Source organism: Antechinus flavipes, chromosome 1, assembly GCF_016432865.1.
Source record: "Antechinus flavipes isolate AdamAnt ecotype Samford, QLD, Australia chromosome 1, AdamAnt_v2, whole genome shotgun sequence".
Lineage (NCBI taxonomy): Eukaryota > Metazoa > Chordata > Mammalia > Dasyuromorphia > Dasyuridae > Antechinus > Antechinus flavipes.
Window position 1 is genome coordinate 688,094,263 of NC_067398.1, and position 12,055 is coordinate 688,106,317.

At 35.2% G+C, this 12,055-nt stretch overlaps 1 protein-coding gene across 1 annotated transcript in view; it reads right to left on the minus strand.

Annotated features, from left to right (window-relative positions):
* Nucleotides 1–12,055, minus strand: part of TMEM132C (transmembrane protein 132C) — a 518,834-nt gene that overhangs the window by 319,406 nt on the left and 187,373 nt on the right. The gene's annotated exons all lie outside the window — the stretch shown is intronic.

The following is a 12,055-nucleotide window of genomic DNA, read 5'->3' on the forward strand; positions in this document are numbered from 1 at the left end:
CTCCATTTGGAGTTTTCTTGAGCAAAGATACTGGAGAGGTTTGCCGTTTTCTTCTCATTTTACAGATGGGGAAACTGAGGCAAACAGGGTAAAGTGACTTGCCCAGTATCTCACAGGTAGTAAGTATCCGAGGCCAGTTTAAATTCAGATACCTATGAGTTCAGGCTTGGTTCTCTATCCACTATACCACCTAGATGCATTTTAAACATTTGTCATATTTATATGACATAAACAACATATTTTACATCATAATGATAGCTAACTTGTATATAACACTTTAAAATGTTTACTTTAAATAACACACATTATTTCATTTGATCCTCCCAATAGCTCTATGAGCTGTTTAATATCCCCTTTTACAGATAAGCAAGTTAAGATCCAGATGGATCCAGTGACTTGTCTGGAATCACATAGTCCATAAGAATCTGATGGCGGATTTGAACTTACTGCATTCAAGTCTAGCACTCTGTGATATTGTCATCAGCTCTTAACAAACTTACTCTGGCATGTAAAAAGTTGAATGGCCCATTGGATTCTCCATGTATACAACAGGCGTCTCCTAGCTAATTGAAATACACCAAAAAAGAAGTTTCGTAACGAAATATTTTGAAGGGCTCATTGAACACAGGTTTCTGTTGAAAGCAACATCAATCAATCCCCTGGACTCTTCAGCATGTACTTTGCTCCGTGTGAAAGGGCCTGTTTCCAATTTCCCATCTTATTGATGTTATGAATTTCAACTCTTCCCCCCTTCATCTCTTGCTGTAGAAGACTTGCTCAGAGTCATAAAATTAGTAAGTGTCTGAGGCTGGATTTGAACCCAGGTCCTCCTGACTCCAGAGCTGGTGCTCTGTCCACTGTACCACCTAGCTGCCCCTCTTGGCTTCTTTTCACTGTAAAATTCTTCTTAGCGGTCAGACTCCGTCTTCTGCCATCTCCTCTCCAAGGGCCATAAGTGAGTCTCGTGTAATGTTTGTCTTGCCTTTTCATCCTGCGACTGATTCTGCTTTAAAAACCACAGCACATTCTCATTAACAACTAATGAAATGGAAAGTAATTGGAATTCTGGTTCTCTTTGCTCTGAAAAGGCCCTTCATCTTTTTATTTTTTATTAAGATATTAAGGTATACTTATCACAAAAGCCCAACTAAGTGGATTATATATAGCCATACTTAGAAAACACCTTAATTGGTCTGGATTTCAATGAATTGCCTAGAAGTGATTCAGTCAGCACCTGAGACCAATATCTAAGGAAAAGCAGTATTTCAGACTCACTCAATTAAGGGAGGGTATTATGATACTACAAAATGGCATTTCCTTCTCCCGGTTCATTTTACAGATAAGAGAACTGAGGCAAACAGGACTAAGTGACTTGCCCAAGATCAAAAAGTTAGTAAGCATTTAAGGTCAAATTTGAATGGGATTGAGGTCTGATGCTCTATCTACTGCACCACCAAGCTGCTCTAGAAGATATGTCTAATGTGTCTACATACTAGACATTCATAATTAACTACAAATTAACATGGAAGGTTTAAGGCTGGGAAAACAATTGGAGATAATCCATGACTGTAATAATCTAGCAGGTGATTTACCTACTATTTAATAAACTAAAGGCAAGAGTCTGAACCCATTGTCCTAATTGATGTATGAAGGGAAAAGCACTGCAAATTTCTTCACCATCAAAATAACCAACATGCAATCTAAGCAATTTAGCGCTCGGCCATGAAAAGTGTCCAACGAAGGACAGCTAGGTCAGCTAGCAAATATCATATTAGCTTAAATAAATCTCCCATTTGAACCACAATCAAATAGCATCAATGGATAATCTTATTCAAGACCTGCTGGCTCTCAATACTAGCAAAACTTCCTACAGAGCCCTTCTGAGCCTGGAAAGAATGGATTTTTGCTTGGCCCCATAGAGCTGAATTCAGAATAAGGAGTGGAAGTTTGTATGGATCAGATTTAGGCTCGATATAAGCATCAACTTTGTGGCAGTTGAAGTTATAACTGGGGAAATAATACCCAAGAAGGTCTTCAAGGAAAGATGTGATGATTGTTGGAGATGGTGTAGAGATGATCAGTACAGGCTATGGTGGGTGGCCCTTCTGACTTTGGGATTCTGCTTTTTTTTTTTTTTTGGCTAAAGACAAGTGAATTCTTTTATTATAGAAAAGAGGTTTGAAAATTCATTGTGGGTTTGGAAAACTTAGGTAAGGCAGTCTTCCTACTGCATTAGTCTAGAAGTCAGGATGTCTCAAATTCAAATCTTGCCTTAGACAGTAACTATCTAAATTTCTATATAAGCAAAAATCAGTGTAAAATAACAATTATCTTTAGCGTTGTGAGAATCCCATAAAATCATATGAATGGATCACAAGAGATAATATATGTAAAGTGCTTTGAAGGTCAATCAAAAAGTACTTATTAAGTACTTACTGCATGCTAGACATTGTGCTAAGTGTTGGAAAACTTAAAAGCCCTATGTAAATGTTAGGTACTATGAAATGGGGATGCTTCCATAATAAAAGTCAAGATTACAAGAGCCTTTGAATCCAAATCTCTCAGTTAATAGATGAATAAACTAAGATCTGGGGAAGTAAATTCACATACTCACTATCACACATATATAAAGTGTTTTAGATGGGATTTGAAGCTAGGTCCAATCCTTCAACCCAACACTCTTTCAGTGGTTCTCAAACTTTTGTTTTCAGTATCTTTATCCTATTAAAAATTATTGCATTTTTGTTTATCTGGATTATATTTATAGACATTTAGGAAATAGACATATTGGAAATAAAAACTATTTTTGAATTTGTAGGGTTTCAGATCTCCCCAGGATTCTCTAGACCACACTTTGAGAACCACTGTTCTAGATCCTACACCATGAGGTATCATGCCCACTCTTTGCTTCTTCCCAGAGAGTAGTTGCCATTATCATCAAATTATAGACCAAGCTGTGATACTGGGGATTTTAAAAGAGGTCAAAGAATGAGAAATAAAAGAAGTGGTATTCAGGTCCAAAGCCCTCTGACTGCCTATTCTCTCAGCATTGATGGAGATGATTTAATGGTTTGTTGTTTCTCCATAATGGTGAAATTACTTTCTGATATTTAACAGGCAACATGCTGCCAGGCAACACAGGTGTGTTGTGTGAAGATGGAAGAGAGAAAGTTAAAATGAGCCACTGTACACACACCATTCCTCTATGTATTCTGAGTAAGAAGAAAATCGGTCCTTTTGCTCTTTATTGGAGAATAGTTTTTAAATGACAGCTGAAGAAAAAAAAGAAAATAATTCCTCCCTCACAAAATTTCAATGGTGAAATGAATTTTAGGCAGAGGGTGAGAAAATGAGTTTCTTCTATTTCTGAATTAGTTCCAAATTCACAGTTAAAGAAAACTTGATTGTGTTTTAAGGATCTCCCCCACCCTGATGATGAGCATGCAAATGGCAGAATCTCTCCTGTGGTCCCTTTTTTGATATGGCATATTTATGCCAAATTGAAAATGAAAAAACTAGCAATTATGGAGGGCAAACCCTTTTCTGGTGGGGAAAAAAAGTTTGATGGATTTTTTTCTTCTATCTTTGCATATTAACACTTATCTGTCTTTGCTCTGACTACTGACTTCCCTGACTTTGTTTTAAATCCCAACTAAAATCCTACTTTTGACAGAAAGTCTACATCCATCCAACTATCTATCTGTCTGTCTGTCTATCCATCTATCTACCACGCACAAATATATATAAATTTATACATAATCTATACACACAGGCACTCACATACATGTATATATAGCTATCCATATTAAAATATGTGATGTACACATAGGATGTGTTTTTCTTGTACATATATGTATACATACATATGCATATATATATACTTTATACATATATGCATGTGTATTTATACTTTTTTGTATATATTAAATGTGTGTATATATGTGTTTATGTGTGTCGCTCTCTCTGTACTTGTGTCTTCCCTGTTAGACTGTAAATTTCTTAAGGACAAGGGCTTTTTTTTTTGCCTCTCGTGTATCACTAGCACTTAGCACAGTATCTGGTACACGGTAGAAACAATAAATCTTTATTAAATAGAAAGTCATAACTTGAAATTAAATGATAACTGCTTATAAAACAACATGCTATCTTTTTTACCTTAAGAAGTTTGCTTGAAATAATTTAGTCTTAGCTCAAAGGAGAAGTTGAAGTACTTTTTTGTTTTGTTTTATTTTTTGATGGAAAGCAAGCAAATTGATACAAGTATTTTCTTTAGTTCTTAGATAACTGGGTAGTATATTTGACTTACAGTCTAGAGCAAAGCTTCTTAAACTGTGCATTGTGATCCCACATGAGGTCATGTAACTGAATGTGGGGGTTGAGAAATTATGATTCATTATCAACAAATGCTTGAGATATATATATATATATATATATATATATATATATATATATATATATATTATATATATATATATATATATACACACACACCTATTTTATATACCTGTATAACCAGGGTTGTAATGTTTGGACTAACTTTCTAGAGGGAAGGGCTTTTATCTCAGAGGATAGATACCATGAGACTGGACAAGAATAAAGTCCAAAATCTTTATTGTCTCTTACACAGTCTGTATTTGTCATAGTCTGACACAGTCTCCTCCAGCAGTCTGCCAGTCTGATTTCGGTCTGACTCCCTCTCCCCAGTTCATATATACCCTTTGTTTCAAGTATACTTCTCCAAAGTTCTTGCTCTCTACACAGGATTATGTAAAAATTTTCCAGGTTAAAAAGAATCTTGAGTGGGAAAAATTTCAGAAGTCCTAGCTAGAGTACCATAAGCTATTGGTTTATGAAGACCAGGTTCACTCTTGAAGGTGCCTTCTCTCAAATCATAATTCTGTGACACATTTTGCTTCTACCCAGAGGTGTCTCTGTAGAATGTCAGTATATACTCACATATATTTTAGGTTTCTACAAGTCATATTATCCAAAATTTAAATCCAAAGTTCTTCTAATCCAAACATCTCATTTTATAGAAGAGCACATTAAGTCTCAGAGAGCTTGTGACTTGCCTTGTTCATAATACTAGGAAATAGAGTGATAGGATTTGAATTCCAGAAAGAAACACATGATGCTATATTGATTGTCTCCTTGTGGGTAACTGGCTCCTATACAATCATTTCAGATAACAAAACATATATCAAGTACAGAACTGCTCTTATCTCACAGCACAGAAAATGAAAACAACACTCCAAAGTCACATAAATCATAAAGATATTCTCTTTGTGGGGGGAGCCCCACATTCCCTTAGAGCAGTGGTTCTCAAACTATGGTCTAGAGAATCCTGGGGATCTCTGAAACCCTTTTAGAGGATCTACAAATTAAAAAATAGTTTTTATTTCCAATATGGTAAATGTCCGTAAATATAACCCAGATAAACAAAAACGCCTTGGAGAGATCCTTAATAATTTTTAATAGTATAAAGATACTGAAAACAAGAGTTTTAGAACTATTGCCTTAGAATTTTAGATATTTTATACAAACTCATATCTTTGGACTTCTTCTGGAAAGGAAATGATTTGGAGTTTACAGGAAAGTAAGGTTCTCTAGTAAATCTGATTTATCCTGATACCATCCTGATAGTGTGACTTGTATTCCCTCAGGGAAAAGTAATTTGCTGACCCCCTTCCCACTGATCCTATACCGTCCAAGTAACTCACAACAATGGTGGAGTTCACAGTATACCTTTATGTTCCAAAGCTTAGTCCTTTCCTGTAATGGGCTGAAGCTGGAGTTGATGCACTGAGGTCCCAAGCATGTGAGGCTAAATAGTAATTGGACCATTCTCTCTCTCTCTCTCTCTCTCTCTCTCTCTCTCTCTCTCTCTCTCTCTCTATATATATATATATATATATATATATATATATATATATATATATATTTGGAGAAAGAATGGCCCCGCCCACTCTTTGTGCAAGTCCTGATGTGTTGTATAGGAAATGATGATTTTGGTGGGTGGAGGCAGAGGGGGAGGAAGAGAGGCAGGGAGAGACTGTTGGCTGGCTTCTTGTCGCAGCTGCTCACATTGCTATCATGATCTCCCTTCACCTCTGATCCCCCTTCACCTCCAATCCCTCTTCATCTCCACAAAGAATAAAGATTGAAGATTTTCCCTTAACCGGAATTCCTGACTCCGACTGATTTTAAATACGCAGTCATCACACTTTCCTGCTTCTCCAGCCCTCATGGCCACATATGTAATTTTCTTCTCTCCAAGAGAGTGATCATTCTCCAGAAACCCCTATTTTTTTTTTGTCTAGAGTGCTGGTAGTTACTGAATTTTCAAATTTAGGACTGTTATACAGGAAACATTGCCTAGGACCTCCTTTTCTGTATAGAATGCTATATGTAGTAGTTGGGATTCAAGTAATATCTTCTTGGCTCATATAGGAAAAAGCAATTTTTAAGTCCCATAGATCTCTATCTGGAGGTATCCATCCTCTGTGTGAATCGATTTTCCCATTTAGTACTTTGCCCTGTTCTTTTCTCTTTTGTTCTAAGATCTAGGTTCAGCTCTATCAAGCTCTTACTGAATTAAATTTGCAATTGAAACTCTTTTAAAAAATAGATCCAGTATAATATAATGGGAAGCACTCACTAAAGGGGATATGGAGGGAGAAATACATTTAGGGAGAAAAAAATAAAGATAAGTTAGGGAAGAAATGCAAGAAAAATTAAACAGACAAGTAGAGGGGAAACTAGGAGAGGGCAGTGTCATAGAAGGAAACCAAAGATATTGGGCTCTCTTTTATTCTTTCTTCCTCTCCCATCGCCTCTATTAAAGCCCTTACACAGAGGGTATTCAAATCTAAATTTGGAAACATTCATTTCTCCACTGAAATCCAGTTCTGTATTTCCAAATGACTATCCTGTCTGCCCCACAATCTCACCCTATCCAAAACCCAACTTCTCATCTTCCCAGGATAACTTATCAGTCCTTCTTCCCAGTGTCTCTGTTTCTTTTGATGATACCCTCATCCATCTTAGTCCCTCTGGATTTAATCACTGATCAGAAATTAGACTTTAGAGATCACCCGGTCTAATTCCCTATTGAACATATAAGAAATTGTGACCTTCATATTTCAAGTGGCTTAAGATCATGTATCTAGAATTAAAGTGGACATCAGAGGCCACATAGTCTAGACCAAAGCTTCTTAAATTGTGAGTAGTGACCCCACATGAGTTTACATAACTGATCATGGGGGTCAGATAATTAGGATTTACTATAAATTAGTGTTTGATTTATGCATCTATTTTATATACCTTGGGATTGTGTAAAAATTTTCAGGTGAAAGGAGGTATGAATTGAAAAAGTTTAAGAAGCTGTGGTCCAGACCCTTCATTTTATAGATGAAGAAAGTAGAGGTTAAGTGATTTTTTGAGTATCATAATCATTCCTTTATCTCTCTCCACATATATCATCAGTAGCCAAATCTCATCATATTTTCCTCTAGAACTTCTCTTTCATTCATTATCTTCTCTCCACTTACATTGCTACCATCCTAATTCAGGCTCTTATCAATCTCTTACCTGTACTATTATAATAGCTCCTAACTGATTTTGCTTCCTTTGATTTTTCCAGTCTCCAATCTATTCTTCCCTCAGTTTAGATAAGAATCTTTTTAATACACATATCTGATTAGGCCATTATGTTGCTCAAAAAATAGCAGCATCAGGGGCTAAGCCAAGATGGTAGATTAGAGGCAACCCAGATGAACTCTCTCAATCTTCCCCTGAAAACAACTTAAAATAAATTTTGGAATGACAGAGTTAATAAAAGATCAGAGGAACATCTCTGTTTCTGGCTGAAGAAAACTTAGGAAATTATCAGGAAAAGTTGTGATACCAGGGTGGAAATTTGTCCAGATTCCACACACACAGTGGCAACAACAGCAGCATTTTGGGAGATCTCAGACCAGAGACAGTAGGGAGTTGGAAAACTTTCTCAGAAAGAGATTATAGGGCACTCTTTGCTGTCATTGGTACAGTTGTCACTGATAGACAATTTTTGCTTGCATTTGCATTTCTGGGTTGTAGTTCCAGAATGGAGAGGAGGTCTGGTGGTTGATCACAAGAAAGCAGGGATCCTAGCTTCAATTTCAAGACAGAAAGTATGCTGTTATTTGTGGCTTCAGGGGACCTCATGGGTAAAGACCACATTGTGAGCCAGAAGAACAGCGATCACACCTCTCCCTGGATCACATCACCTTGGAAGCACCAAAAACTTGCAGTTTCCCATAACAAGTCTTTGAAACAACAGTAGGAAAAAGCTTGAAGCTTTTCCCACCCCCCCGTGGAGTAGAGCCTAACTTTAACATAAAATTAAAATCAAGAAATAGGCTGGAAAATGAGCAAACAACAATAAAAAATTGACCACAAAAAGTTACTATGATGGAGGGAATAGCAAAACTCAAAAGAAGACAACAATATGAAAACAGCTCTAAACAAAGCATCAAAAAAATTCTAACAGAATCTAAGTCCAAGAAGAATTTATGAAAAATGTTAGAGAAAAAAGATAAGAATGGTAGAGGAAAAATTGAGAAAATAAATAGGAGTGTTATAAGAAAATTTTTAAAAGATATTAACAGTGTTTCAAAAGGCGCAAAAAAATCACTGAAAAAAATAACTCAAAAGTAGAATAAATCAAAATAGAAAAGAGGCACACAATCTCATTAAAATATTCCTTAAAATTGGAATCAGACAACTAAAAGCTAAAAATAACTTAAAAGAATGTAGAAAAATAAAGAAAATGTGAAATACATCATAGGAAAAAACAACTAATCTGGAAAAGGAGAGATGATTTAAAAATTATTAGAATACCTGAATGTCATGATCAAAAAAAAAGCCTAGAGATTACCAGGCAAAATTTTACCCTGGGAGAGAGGTTTTGTGAGCATCCCGATTATCAAAAAAAAACTAACCTCCAAAAAAGGCCTTTTTGGAGCATCCACTGGTATGAGGCTGTCTATCCATGAGAAGTGTGACTGGTAATATGGAATCAACTTATATTTTAGAAGGAGGCAATGATAAACTTTACTATAGGTGATTTCATATAATATGCATATTTTTTTTGGTGTGAGGATCAGAACCTGAATTTACTCAGTCCAGGGAAATCTCAATGAGGAAATTTTATCTATCAATGCAAGTGCAAAGCATTACCATGATTGATAGATAATCTTGGAGATTTGCCTGAGCTATTGACAAGTAACTTGCCTAGGATTACATAGCTTCTTAGTGGCTATCAAAAGTAAGAATTGAATCCATCTTTTCTATTGCAAAGTAGGCTCTGTTCATTAAACTATATTGCCTTTCATGATAATCATACTATTTTTTTCATACCACTTCCAAAGCAATCTTCCTAAAATAAATAAAAATTGGATCATCTCCTTCCCTCCTAAAAAGCCCCTTCTAAGTCTCCCTATTACTACAGAATCAAATTAATCTTGACATTCCAAGTCTTCTTGACTCAACATAACCTCTCAGCCTTTTTTTTTTGCATGCATCTGCCTTCTCATACACTCTCAACAAAGACTACTTGTCATTCTCCAATGTCATCTTGTCCTTTAACACACTTTGATGCCTTTTTCATGCTTGAAGTCATTCTACCAATAGCTCATCCCACTAAAAACATAATTACTGCTGAAATCCTTTAGTTTTTTAAACTCTTCTTCAAGGAATCTTGGAATACATAATTTTAAAATGACCTTTATGATTTTGTTAATAGGCATTAAATAACAATGTTAAGCATTTTAATATAAGTGTAATACTAAAAGTTTATTTAAACTGAAGAGTTTTACCACTATAGAAAAGTTTGAGATCTAATTCTCAATACCATATTTCCTCTTGAATCACCAATAAATTTATTTGTCACTAATGCAAGTCGATAAATGTTTAAGTTAACTGAGTCTGTATATAAATAAAAGGTTTATTTTGTAGATTGAAAAAAAAATTCTATAAGAAAACATAGGGACTTGGGGCATCTTGATTTCCAGTAAACTTTCCAGAGTGATACATAGTTTTTTTCAATGATCTATCTCTCCTAAAGAGTGTTATTTCCCTTTCAGATTCCCTGAAGTCACAGATGAATTTAACATTTCCATAACATGAAAAAATGAACAAGCTCTTCTATGTCAGCGATTCCATTTGGCTAAGAATGTCCAGTCAGCCATCTTGGAAATCAAAGCAAGACTATGAGTTTTGTTTTGTTTTTGAAGTTTCTAAGTATCTAGGATGTGAAAAATTATTTCCTTTTATTATGAATCTTTTTCATCTCCAAGCTAGGAATGGCTGCCTAGAAGATCATTTGTTTCCTTCTTATTAAATCCAATTCTTAGAATTCTCAGGTAGAAACATTTTTATTTACTCAAACCTTTAGGGGAATTTTTCTTTTCTTTCAGAGCTTCTAAAGAATAACTGTTACTTAGCACTAGGGAAATATGTCTCAAATTTAAAGTCAGTGATGGAAGAAACAAAATACGTGACATATCCAAGAGATGTATAAAACTAGTCAAACATTTCCTCCCAAGGACTTTCATCTAGTTATTGGAAAGATAGGGGAAGACTCAAGAGGCTAGAAGTATAGTTTTTAGAACTCCATATTCCCAAGAATATCATTTCATTTGAATGGCCCTTACAATTCATGTCAAATTTAATGTCATCATTTTCTATGCTCAAAAATCTCTTAAGAGTAAAAAAATAAAAAAAAAGAAAATTACTTCTTAATCAAAATGGTATGCATAAGTTTCTAGTACCTAAATGTTACAGAAACTAGAGAACTGTGTATAGAGTCCAAATCTGGCTTTGGACATTTATTAGTTGTGTGACTCTGAGCAAATCACTTAATCTATACACATTGGCTATCATCATCATCATCATCATCATCAATCCTAACTTTGAAGACTAATCTACTTACTTTTCTGACATCCAATGAGCAGATTTCTCCTGTGAATATCTCAGAAACTTGGGCTGGTGGTAGGTTTAATGGATCATTAATTCACTTATGCATTTATTGTTGATTTGTTAGTACATTGCTCCATCAATCCATGTAATTATAGATTCCAATAACTCAGTGGTCCTAAACTTGCCAGTACTTGGACATATTATATTTGACAGCAGTATTGTTCTTTTATAACTCTTCCTCTTAGACATTTTTTTTTCAATCTACAGATTCATGGGGCCACATGGTTGGTCATCTTTCAGCTCTTAAACGTCTTTGTTTTTGGTATTGTACCCTGCATACTTATCATAATTGTGACTTGTAGTAAAGGCTTAATAAAGAATTTTTCATCCATCCATCCATTCATCCATCCATTTATGTGTTTGTTAATTTGTTCTCAGGCTACCAATCACACACCAAGATTAAGTTCCTGTCCACATAGCATGTTGGTTGGGTTTAGTAAGCATAAACTCATAAGGGGAGATATTAACTGAGTAGAAATGAAAAAAAATCTCAAATTTATTGAAAGGAATAAACAATATAAAGTCAGTCTGTTTGTCTGGAATGGAGAGTATTTGGAAAGGAGTATTGTGTAAGATGACTAGAAAAAGTATAAAGAGTAGAGTAAGTTCAGAATTAGGAGTTAGATCCTCAAGTTAACAAGGAACAGAAGTTTATAGAAAAGGAAAGATAATATGGCAACTCCCTGGTAGCACTAGAACTATATTTCAAGTTCCCTGATGACCAGGACAATGAGATTTCCAGTATGTCATCAGTCTTCCTGGAGTATGAAGAAACAGATGCTTTGGACAACCTTTTAAAAGTCCGATATCCTCCAGTTTTTAAACAGATGGGAAAGGCAATCCTAATAAACCTGACTCTTACCTGACAAAGTCAGCAGTGATTAAGGGTCATGGGCTATTCTGGGAATATTAAATAAGTAAAGATAATTTCCCAGCTGTCAACTCTCCTTTAGGGGGAATATTTTCTTATGTCCATATATGTATATATTATATGCAAAACATACCTACATACACAGTCAAAATAGGTATTATTTTC